This window comes from Somniosus microcephalus, chromosome 2 (assembly GCF_052327205.1).
Source record: "Somniosus microcephalus isolate GS21.2 chromosome 2, FLI_Smic_1.0, whole genome shotgun sequence".
Lineage (NCBI taxonomy): Eukaryota > Metazoa > Chordata > Chondrichthyes > Squaliformes > Somniosidae > Somniosus > Somniosus microcephalus.
Genome location: NC_140988.1, coordinates 132,474,060 through 132,486,651, shown reverse-complemented (window position 1 = coordinate 132,486,651; position 12,592 = coordinate 132,474,060).

Genomic DNA, 12,592 nt, shown 5'->3' with positions numbered 1-12,592 from the left:
CTCCATCGGAGTATTCTTAATATTAATCAGGCGCCAGGCAGTCTACCATATCTACATATAATAAATTAAATGAGGACTCATAACAAAAGGGCATGTCACCTGTGTCAGACCTCAATTGAAAATGAAACAACGGATATCATGAAGCATGTCATCGTCTTGTATAGCATACAGAGTACAGATAGCTATGATCAAAAAAGCTATTGTTGAATAATGTGATACTGATTTTCAATGGCAAGCTAGTAATATAACAATACAGCATACCTTACTGTACTGTAAATGCCAAACATTTCAGAGTAATGCAATTTAGCTAACACAAACACATGGTACAGTGTCATTTTGGGCCAGATTTTGCTGTAGCAGAGCTTCTACTGGCATCTGCCATTAGTTAGACTTGGCCCTGCACCCCTCAGCTCAAAAATATTTTGCCCACTAAGTTGCTGAAAGTGTGAGCTAATAATGGTGCAGCAAGGGAAACAGGATATCTGGGAGCTGAGCGAACAGGGCAGCCAATAGTGTGTCTCCTTAGCCAATGAGGTTTAAGGATTGGGAAATAAACAGTGGAAGGACAGAGAAGGAGGATGAATTAAAGGGGGTGAATTTGATGTCAAATCAGGTACAGAACGAGAAACAAAGAGAGGGAAGAAAGTATTGGATTAAGAGAGAGAGAAAAAGAGACAGAAAGGAAAGTAAAAACAAAAATGTTAAAATTTTAAATTTGACAATTTAAAAAATCTCCTAAAAGAATTCACCACCCGAAGGAATGAGGCAACACATTTGGAATAGTTAATTTTTGGTGTCAGAGTGGTTGATTGGCAGTCATTAACAATTAGCATTATGCTTGTAATTACTAGCCCTAAATATCTGCGGCGGGTTCAGTTCATATCTACCATGCAAATACAGCAACTTCATGACATTTCATTCATGTCACTGGTAAGGCAAACATGAAGCTAACGGCAGAGCGGCACAACTCAGATGGCAACTTTTGGATATTCACATTTAACCGTGCATTTGCCCCTCGCCTGAAGTTACTGTACCATTTATGCATAAATAGCGGATAGGGCCATTAGTGTAAAGTCTATGGGTTGTGCAGTTAATAAATACACAGACTTCAGAAGTAACAAACAAACAGGTCTTTACTATTCGAAGGTCAGGGCGAATCTGCCCCCGCAATCCTGCCACAACACTTATATACTGGTGTGGTCACTATCGGTATTACAGTATACAGAAGCCAACAAGTAGTGCCACCCCTAAAGTAGTTCTCTTAAAGGTGAACGGTTACATACAATAGTTTCCTTAAAGGTAGACGGGTACATACACTACAATCCTCCCTTTTTAGCTTTCAACATACTAAGTCCATAGTGAACATACATTCTAACATATATACAGGTTTATGTAAGACAGTTCATAGATTCAGTCTTTCTGGGGGTTTCCGGATTCTGTCCGGATAACGCCGCAGTGGTGTCGTCATTTCAGGCGGGCTAGGAGGTGCTTCTGGCAAGTTCGATTCGGCTTGAAAAGCCGTGTCAGGTTCAGCTGACTCCAGTATCACTAGATCGGAAGTAGGTGTTCTGGGTATCTCAGTCTCAACCTTACCCGGAGAAAGTGGTGAAGTCGGTTGCCCATTTGTGGCGGACCCTATGATTTGGTCAACATGACGCCTTATTATATTGTCTCCAATGTCCACGGTGTACATCAACGGCCCCAGCCTTTTCCCAATAGTTCCAGGCTGCCATTTCTCAGTACGGTAGTCCCGGGCCAAAACTCGTTGACCGATCTGGAAAGATCTAGTGACCCTGTCGTTCATGCCCTGGAATTGCCGGTTCTCTACGTCTCTTCTGATGTTTGGTTTTAGTAAATCCAGCCGGCATCTTAGGCGTCTATTACAAAACATCATTGCGGGAGTTTGATTTGTGACCGCATGTGTTGCATTTCGGTATGCCAACAAAAAGCTATCCACCTTATGTTGTAGACTTATGTTTTCATTACTCATGGCCTTTACGGCCTTCTTGAAGGTCTGGACAAACCTTTCAGCCAATCCATTGGAGGCGGGATGGTATGGGGCTGACGTGTAATGTTTAACCCCATTGCTCTTTAAGAACTTCTTGAATTCTTCGGACACAAATTGTGGTCCATTATCAGAACAGATCTGTTCCGGCAGGCCATTCCGAGCAAACATAGTCCTTAACACTGTGATGGTTTTTTCCGTCGTGGTGGTGGTCATCTTAATTACTTCCGGCCACTTGGAGTGGGCATCCACCGCTATTAGAAACATCGAGTCCATAAATGGACCAGCAAAGTCGATGTGTACTCTTTGCCAAGGCGATGAGGGCCACTCCCATGGATGCAGAGGAGCCTGGGGTGGCGCGTTCTGAACCCTCTGACATCCTAGACAGTTCTTCGTGATCTCCTCTATGTCTCCATCAATGCCTGGCCACCACACAAACGCTCTTGCTAGATTCTTCATCTTTACTCCACCCAGATGTCCTTCGTGCAGCTCCTTTAGCACTTTCTTTTGGAGTTTGGGTGGAATCACCACTCTAGATCCACACATCAGGGTTCCTCGACACACTGACAGTTGTTCTTTCCGCTGTGCAAATGCTTGCAGTGTTGGTTCGCTCTGTGCTGGCCATCCCTCCACCGTTACATCATAGACTCGTGAAAGAGTCGGGTCATTCCTTGTCTCATTCTCAATCATTGAGTTTGTTATCGGTAGACACTCCACTATGGATGAGTGGAACAACTCTACTGGGTCCACTATACTCGCTTCTTCTACCATCGGCAATGGCAAGCGGGACAACCCATCAGCATTTCCATGCTGTTTAGACCTTTTGTACTCAAGTTCGTATTGGTGTGCCCCAAGTAACACGGACCACCTTTGTAACCTTTGTGCTGTCATGGTGGAAACGGCCTTATTTGGGTTGAATATGGACACCAACGGCTGGTGGTCTGTCAGCAATGTGAACTTTTTACATTGTAGGTAATGGTTGAATTTCTTCACGCCCCACACAAGACTGAGGGCCTCCCTATCTATTTGGGCGTAATTTCGCTCCGCGGGTGTCAATGATCGGGACGCGAAAGCCACTGGCCTTTCCGAGCCATTTGGTAGCCTGTGCGAGAGTACTGCCCCAACTCCGTACGGGGAAGCATCGCAAGCTAGACGAAGGGGTAATGCTGGGTTGAAATGAGCCAACACTTCTTCAGAGGTAATCAACTCCTTGCTTCTGCGAAAAGCCTTTTTGCATTCTTCACTCCACTTCCATGGTGTTTCTTTCCGCAACAGGTCATTCAGCGGATGCAGCACCGTGGATAAATTTGGCAGAAACTTGTGATAGTAATTAATCAACCCCAAGAATGATCTTAACTGTGATACGTTTCCTGGAGCGGGGGCCTTCACGACCGCTTCTATCTTTTCAGGTGACTTATGCAGTCCCTCTCGGTCAATGACATGACCGCAGTATGAGATCCGTTTTTGGAAGAACTCACACTTCTTGCGATTAACCCGAAGGCCATACTCCTTCAACCTGGTGAGTACCAGTTTCAAATTCGTGAGGTGTTCTTCCTCATCTTTTCCCGTGATTAAAATGTCATCTAAGTAGCACTGCGTGCTTGGAATTCCTTGTAACACCTGTTCCATGGCCCTCTGCCAAATTGCTGGCGCCGAAGCTACCCCAAAGACCAGTCTATTGTAGCGATACAAGCCTCTGTGAGTGTTGATGGTGAGGTACTGGCGTGACTCTTCCTCGACCTCCATCTGTAGATATGCTTGAGCCAGATCTATTTTCGTGAAATGCTTCCCTCCAGCCAACGAAGCAAAGATATCTTCAATCCGCGGAAGCGGGTATTGTACCGTGTGAAGCACCGGATTCACAGTGATCTTGAAATCTCCGCAGATACGGACCTTCCCCAGTCCCCCTGGCTTATTACTTGGTGAGGACTTCATGACGGGAACAATGGGCGTGGCCCACTCACTCCAGTCCACTTTTGACAGAACCCCTGATCGTTCAAGTTCTTCCAGTTCTGCCTCCACAGCTGGTCGTATTGCGTAAGGTACCGATCTGGCCTTAAAAAACTTTGGGCTTGCATTTTCTGCAATCTTAACCTTTGCTTTAATTCCTCGCAGTGTTCCCAGTCCTTGCTGGAATACCTCCTTAGCTTCGTCCAATATTCTGGACAACCGTTCAGGTTTGACATCCTCTTTTCCAGAATCCACCGTCATGGTGTTTAGTGACTGCCAGTCCAACTTTATTTTTCGGATCCACTCCCGTCCCAGAAGTGGTGGTCCTCCCTCAGGCAATACATACAGGTCCAACCGGTGATGATCTTTATCCTTGTATCTCACCTTGACTTCTATCTTTCCGATGGGGAATACTTTGTGCCCCGTGTATGTCTGTAGTACTAGTTCCGTATCCCGTAGTGGAATATGCTTGAATTTTTTTTTATAGTCATGCTTATTCATGACCGTCAACGCCGATCCAGTGTCCACTTCCATTTTTACTTGGACCTTTGCAATCTGTAGCGTTATCCAGATAGTTTGTCGGTCAGCTTCATTGCTCACGTTGTGAATTCTCAGACTGTCCAGTCCTTTGCATTTGGAGTGTGAGACCGACTTCTGTTCCCTCAGACTCTTCTTAGTCACCTCTTGCACCTTCCCGTACCATTTTTGTGGTGACTCCTTATTGTTGTGCGTTGCTCCTGACCGGCATACCTTAGCTATGTGCCCGATCTTGCCACATTTCCTGCATTCTTGGTTTTTAAACCAGCATTGATTCTGGTCGTGTGTTGTCTTCCCACAACGGTAGCATTTTATTGTGCTCGAAGTAATTTGGTCCACCCCTAGTGCCACCGCCTTTAGCTGCATTTCCGCCATTCCTTTCGCTGCGGCTTCGTGCGATGCAGCTATGAGGACAGCCCTGTCCAGTGTGAGGTCATTTTCTTCCAGTAGTCGCTTCTGCGTTCCTTCTTTGGACAATCCGCATACGAACTTGTCACGCAGTGCCTCTGTCAGATTCCCTCCGAACTGGCAGTATTTCGCTAGCCTACGCAGTTCGACCAAGTATTCCGCATTGCTTTCGTCTTTCCTCTGCGTTCTTGCGTAGAATTTGAATCGTTCAGCCAGCATCAACGGCGTGGGGTTCAAGTGATCCTTCAGCACTGCTACCATATCATCGAAAGTCTGATCTGCCGGTTTAGCTGGTGAGAGAAGATGCTTCAACAACCCAAATGTTTTCGCCCCCATCATGTTAAGTAAGGTTAAAGCTTTTTCATCCTTAGCTATTTTGTTAGCCTTACAATGTATCTCAATACGTTCTACGTACGTGGCCCAGTCTTCTATCTCCGAATTGAACTCGTTGATGTCCGCCCGCTTAGGCATCTTCCTTTCCTTGGGTACAACACAAGTATTTCTTTAAGTATTCTTATTTATTTGTTTATTTCTAAGATGGCGGTTTTCCCCGCGAAAATGGCGGTTTCCCGCTCTTTCCTTCTCGCCCCGCCCACTTCACTGGCGGTTTCCCGCTTCTGTCGTCTTCTCCGCCTAATGGCGGCTTCCCACGTTTCTTCCCTGGTGGAAGGGGTACGCTTTCCCCACAGCGGACAGGTTCAGCCGCTGGGCTGGCTTCCGCACAGCTCCCCTTACTCGGCTCTGTCTTTTCCTCCCGCCCGCACGGTTCTACCGGCGCTGGGTACACCCCGTTAACGGAGGACAGTTCAGCCGCTGGACTGGCTCTCGCGCAGTCTCTCTCTCCGTACCCGGCTCTGTCGCTCTCTCCCCCGCACGTTCGGTTCCACCAGCTCTGGGTACCCCGTTGGTGGAGAACAGCTCAGCCGCTGGACTGGCTCTCGCGCAGTCTCTCTGTACTTGCTCGGCTCTGTCTCTCTCTCCCACCCGCACGGTTCCTGTTCGCCTCCCAGCCCTCTCGCAGACCGGTATTTCCCTCCCCGGCTGCGGCTGGGTTTCTCTTCCCGCGCCTACTCCCAGTCTCAGCGCTTCATGGCTGCGGTCGCTGCCCGGCTTTTCCCGCCGATCGAGGTCCGACTGTCTCACGACGCCGTTGGACCCGACTTTCTGACCGGCTCCGTTCCCCCTCGACCGAGGTCGAGTGCTCTGCCCTTATCCTCCGGATACTTCTACACCTTCCCCTACTCACAGTCTCCGCGGCCGCCTTGTTTCCAGCTGATCGGCTCACTCCGCACCGTGGTAGAAGGGTAGTCAGTGCCTGTTGCTGCTGGAAGCTTTTGTTGCTAAAGTCTTCCTCCTTCCTCCTGCTGCAGCCTCGTGTTTTCTTTCAGCAGCACGACGAGGGCGGTTGCCTCTCTTCGACGCTCTTCGTTGCTTTGGTAGTCTTGCCGCAGGGTACGATCGGACTCGTCGCCACTGTAAAGTCTGTGGGTTGTGCAGTTAATAAATACACAGACTTCAGAAGTAACAAACAAACAGGTCTTTACTATTCGAATGTCAGGGCGAATCTGCCCCCGCAATCCTGCCACAACACTTATATACTGGTGTGGTCACTATCGGTATTACAGTATACAGAAGCCAACAAGTAGTGCCACCCCTAAAGTAGTTCTCTTAAAGGTGAACGGTTACATACAATAGTTTCCTTAAAGGTAGACGGGTACATACACTACAATTAGTCTCACTTATTTTGACAACAAAATCTGGCCCATTAAATGTTCAGCTTGGCTTGGTGGTAGCAGCATTGCCTTTAAATCAGGAGGTCATGAGTTCAAGCCCCACTCCAGGGAGTTAAGTACATAATCTATGATGACACTTCAGTTGATACTAAGGGAGTGCCATGCTGTCTCTCAGATGAGATGAGCTCTCTGCCAACTGGTCAATGCAAAAGATCTGAAAAGCATAACAGTTCCCCTGCTTTCTGAACCAAAATATATCCCTCAATCAGCACCACTAAAACAGATGGTTTGGTTATTTATCTCATTGCTGTATGTGGGACCTTGCTGTGCGCAGATCGGTTGCCCCGTTTCCTACATTACAACTTCAAAAATACCTGATAAGCTGCGAAATTCTTTGGGACAACCTGAGGATATGAAAGGTGCTATATAAATGCAGATTCTTCCTTTTATTTACAATACCATTAGACATTCAATGAAATTAACCAAACAAATTAAGCAAATAACAAAGAAAACATGTCACCAACAATTATAAATATTTTGGGGGTTTGGAGTTCAATCATACTTCTCAATTGCTAGTGCATAATTTCAATAACATTGAAAATGATAGTATGGATTATCTAGTCCTCGTGCTTAGCTGGCAGCACTGGTGTGCAGCAGGCAAAGTGCATGCATACACTTGGTACAGCTGTTCCTGCCACAGCTTCTGGTTCTGGGTCATTAACATATTCAATACAAGAGCTGGGTATGGTGTATTGTTATGTAACTGGCTTGTCATTGAAAATCAGAATCACATAATCAACAATTGTTCTCAGGGTGGGGGAGGGCAGGATTTTTGGCACTGTGTACACATGGACAGGATTGTTAATTAAATGGCACCATGGATGCTGCTGGTGAAACATCTTTGCAGCTTGGAAGAGTGGTATGTCAGGCTTTCATAGAGGAGGCATTAACCAGCGTGCCTGAGCCACTCATTTAACTAACAGTCATGTGCATTATGCAATGGCCCAATACATTGTCACTAACATTGTCCTCTACATTAAATCAACTACCACAGATGATAATTTTTCTGATCTGATTTCTTATTCTGCACCATCAGAAGTAAATTCTTTGAACAAAGTTGAAATAAAGTATTTTTCTGTAAATGATGTCTATCTGCTTTTGCTGTGTTTTCACCTTTACTCTGGTGCCTAGGTGACAATATAAGGTGTGTCTCTTCTACAAGCTTTATCACTGCTATTTCTAGGTTCACACCCAGTGGATAGTGGCAGTTAGCCCCTGGGGATAAGTGGAAACCTCCTGAGATTGAGATGGCCCTGCACCTCTTTGTGCATCATGAGATAGCATTGCGACTGGTTCCACCACATTTGCTGCTACAGTGACTGGCTCATTCTGCCTGCTTTATGGTGAATCATTTGAGTGGAGCTACAGAGATGTGGAATCGCCCTGAGAAGGAACAGTCTCTTCTATAACTATTCTAGCCATGCTCCTGCTGTTGCTCACTGCCACCGCCACCGCCCCCCACCACGCCCTGGGCAGCTAAGAGGTTTGTTAATCCATACCAGAAGGTTCTCTGAACCCGACCCTCCAACTTGTTGAAACTGCACAAGACAGTCCATTGTAATTTAAAGCCCAAGGCCTAATAACAGATGTTCCTATTCTACAGCTGAGAGCGAGTGTGAGCTGACCCTCCAGCGAGTATGTTCCTGCTCCGCTAGTATCACCTCCACTAGTTCTTCCTCATTCGGAATATCTGGTGCTCTTTCCACAAGCTCACTACCTAAATCAACCAGGAAAATGTACCTGTTCTAGTGCTTGTAACAGCTGAAGTGACACAGGGTGATGTGAGATGCTGACTTCTTCTGCTGCATTGGAAGCTGCAAATGATTCAAAGGGGGCATCTATAGAAACAGAAGAGAAAATATGTTAGAACGCTGATGCATGACACCCCTTCAAATGTTATATACCTTGCAACAAATTATGCATCATATTGATGCGCTTGGGTATATGCTTTTGTGACAGTGAGTGAGTGTATTTATGGGCAGAAGAAATATCAGGAAAAGAGTGATACTAGCCTTCAGCTAGTTTGGGTTTGGAAAGGTTTTGCGAAAACAGAAGGGGAAGAGCCCATGGCGACAGCAGTCTCAACCTTCTTTGTGGGGCCTAAAGGAGCACTCCTGCCCTCATGGCCCCACAGAAATCATTTTTACACTTACTGTGGTATCTTGAGGTGGCCATAGATGGAGACGGACACAGGTTAACTCCGTAACATGGTTTAATCAACACTTGCACATAAAAGCTTCTGCCATGAGGCAGCAAAAACAAAGAGTACAACCAGTACAGACCAGACTTAACTCAGGAGACCAATTGCCACAGCACCACCTGGTGGATTAGGTTACTCATAACCTCCCAGGTTACTACACTCCTCCTCCCTTAAGATTGCCATATGCAATTCTTAAACAATAACCCTTACTAGGTACTACGTTTTAATTAACCAGTATGCTCTAACCATGGTTATCCCCTGACTAATTTAACAGGTTTGTATAAGTCTTTCTGGTTGCTTGCGAATCCTTTGTGAACGTCTTAATTCCACTTGCAGTGGATTCTCAGATTCACTCGCACTTCATATTGGAGTAGTCTCTGATGTTGGTTTTACTCTGTCCCGCTGTGGCCTGGCAGTACCAGTGTCCACTGGCACCTTATAAGCCGTGCTGGGTCCTGGAACAGCCTCCTCTACTGCCCTTTGTTCCATCTGAGGCAGTTCTCCCTGCTGCCGGCTGAAAAGCTGATCCACATGCCGACAAACCCCTCGACCATCCCCTAGTAACACAGAGTACGACACAGGTCCTGTAATGTCCTGGATTAGCCCTGGTATCCATTTAGGTCCATAGCCAAAGTTCCAGGTGTACACAGAGTCCCCTATGGTGAAATGGCGAGCTTTAGTATGTTTTTCATGGTACGCTTTTTGGTTTGTTTGTTTTGTCTCAACCTTGCTTTTGAGATCTGGGTGTATCAGGTCTAACGTGCACCGCAACTTTCTCCCCATCATCAACTCAGCTGGAGAAAGCCCCGTGGTAGCTTGGGGTGTTATACGATAACTAAACAAGGCTCTATTGAGCTTGGTCTCCAGGGTGTCACCTGAGCTCTTCCTCATGAGCTCCTTAAAAGTCTGCACGGCTCGCTCGGCTAACGCATTTGAGGCTGGGTGATATGGAGCCGAGGTGACATGTGTGATTCCATTCCTTACCATGAATTCCTTGCTCCCTTCACTAACAAAACACTGTGCATTGTCGGATACAATCATTTCTGGAATACCATGCATGCTGAAGCTGTTCCTGAGACAATCCAGTGTGGCATCAGTCGTTGCAGAGCTCACTGGATAAACGTCGATCCACTTTGAGTGAGCGTCTACCAGCACCAAAAACATTTTGCCCATAAAAGGTCCCGCATAGTCTATGTGAATTCTCCTCCAGGGTTTGCTGGGCCACTCCCAGGGATGGAGTGGTGCCCCGGCAGGTGCTTTCCTCTGTTCCTGACATATAGTGCATGACTTTACCTTTGACTCAATTTCAGCATCCAAGTTAGGCTACCACTGTAACGGCTTCAGCGGCACTTCCCTCTGCTCGCCGCCTGAGGGCAGTTTTTGAGGCTTCGGTGCACTGCTGCCATGCCTTTGGGCCCCTCTCCTCACCTGTTTCTCGAGTAATTGATCTCATCAGAGTAATTAGGCTAGTTAATAAAGCTGTTTAGGTCCCTGTCTTGTCCTCTTTTAATTGGACCAAGTAAATTAAACAAATAAACTGTAATTAGGACTGTAAAACTTTAAATAAACCTTAGCAAATCAAATAAAAATTTGGTTATCCAAATCAATTATGCACTCCAGTCCCCGCGGCGCCCACCGGTCATGGAAGTACTCGAGCGTGCTGGCGAACACCGCGTGCTCCATCTCCAGGGCCACCCGGGCGCGAACATGGCCACGGAAGAGAGGGAGGCAATCTGGCTGGACGACCCCCTCGACCGCCCGCTGCCTGGACCAATTCATGGCTTTTTTAGCCAGGCCCAGGAGCAGTCCCACGAGGAGGTCCTCCAACCTGCCCGCTCCCCTCCGCACCGGGTGACCGTAGATCAAGAGCGTGGGACTGAAGTGCAACCAAAAATCGAGGAGCAGCCCCTTCAAATAATGGAAGAGGGGCTGCAACCTCTCACATTCTGTATATATATGAAAAACGGACTCCTCCAGGCCGCAGAACAAACAGGCGGCCTGGGAGTCCGTGAACCTACTTAAAAATATATTGCACGGGACTGCCCCATGCAACACCCTCCAGGCCAAGTCCCCAATAGAACAGGGGAGGACTCCCGCATAGAGAGCCCTCCATTGGGGACCTCCGCCTCCGCCGGAAGGCAAGACGGCACGCCAAGGCGTGTCCGGATGGCAGGCGAAGATGGTAAAGTGGAGAGTGTGCAAGAGCAGCCCATACAGGAAACCCCTCCGTGCGGAATGAAAAGGCACGGAGGGTATTTCCTCGAGACGGCTCAAGTTGTGAGGCGCCGGTTCCCGAGGGGAGTTTCAGGGCTGGGCGCCGATAAGGAATTCCGTCCGAACGGGGGAAAGCTCGGACGGGATTGACCCACGTGCTTGAGCCGCCTTGATACACCTTGTGGCGCCGGGGCGCAGCGTCGCTTTCATCGATTCGATGGCATTGACCGCGAGCTGGACGTTGGCCCAAGACATGCGCCGCGCCAACTCCTCCGGCGCCATCCAGCCCGCTCCTCCACCATCGAGCAGGTCCCCGACTCTAGTCACCTTGCCAGGCACAGCCCTGCGCTCTGCCAGCCACCCGAACCCGCGGATGTGGAGGTGCGGATTCCTGAACAGCGGATCCCGAAGGACAGCCGCCATTCCTGATGGGGGAGAGCTCCGCCTGGAAGCGACGTAGTTCCAAACCCATAGCAGTTCCCGGTAGAAGACAGGCAGCTCCCGCAGACTAGCACACGTGCCGCCCACTTCCAAAAACAGGAGCTGCATGTCATAATTGAGGCCGTGCAGCTGGCGGAAAAAATACGTCGCCAGCGCACACCATCTCGGAGGATTCTCGACGTACAGGTATCTCTGCAGCGTCTGAAGACGGAAAATTGCAGCCTGGGTGCGGAGGCACACCAGCGCCTGACCGCCCTCCCTAAGCGGGAGACTCAGAACCGTGGCAGAGACCCAGTGCTTCCTTTTGTCCCAGAAGAAGTCGGTGAGCTTCTTCTGTATCTTGGCGACAAACGCAGGGGGAGGGATCAAAGTGACCAATCGGTACCACAACATGGCGGCCACCAGTTGGTTTATGACCATCGCTCGACCCCTGTAGGACAACACTCCGAGCAGTCCTGTCCAGCGTCCTAAGCGAGTGGTGACTTTGGCCTCCAACTCTTGCCAGTTTGCCGGCCAGGCGTCCTTGGCAGGGCTAAGGTAGACTCCCAAGTAGAGGAGGTGCGTGGTGCTCCAGGCGAAGGGCCTGAACTCCTCCGGCAGGGAGTCCACCCGCCACTGACCCACCAGGAGTCCGGAACATTTCTCCCAGTTGATCTTGGCGGAGGATGCGTCCGAGTAAATCTGCTGGCATTCCCGCATCCTCCGCAAGTCAGCGGGATCCGTGACTGTGAGGAGCACGTCATCGGCATAAGCCGAGAGGACCACCTCCACGCCCAGCCCTTGCAGAGCCAGTCCCATCAACCTCTTCCGCAAAAGGCGCAGGAAAGGCTCTACGCAAACAGCATATAACTGGTCGGACATGGGGCATCCCTGACGCACCCCCCTCCCGAAGCGAAGGGGCACCATCAAGGACCCGTTAACTTTAATCAGACACTCTGCGGCAGCGTACAGAAGTCGGATCCGGGCGACAAAATGCGCCCCGAACCCGAATGCGTGCAGAGCCCCAAAGAGATACTCGTGATCTACCCTGTCGAATGCCTTCTC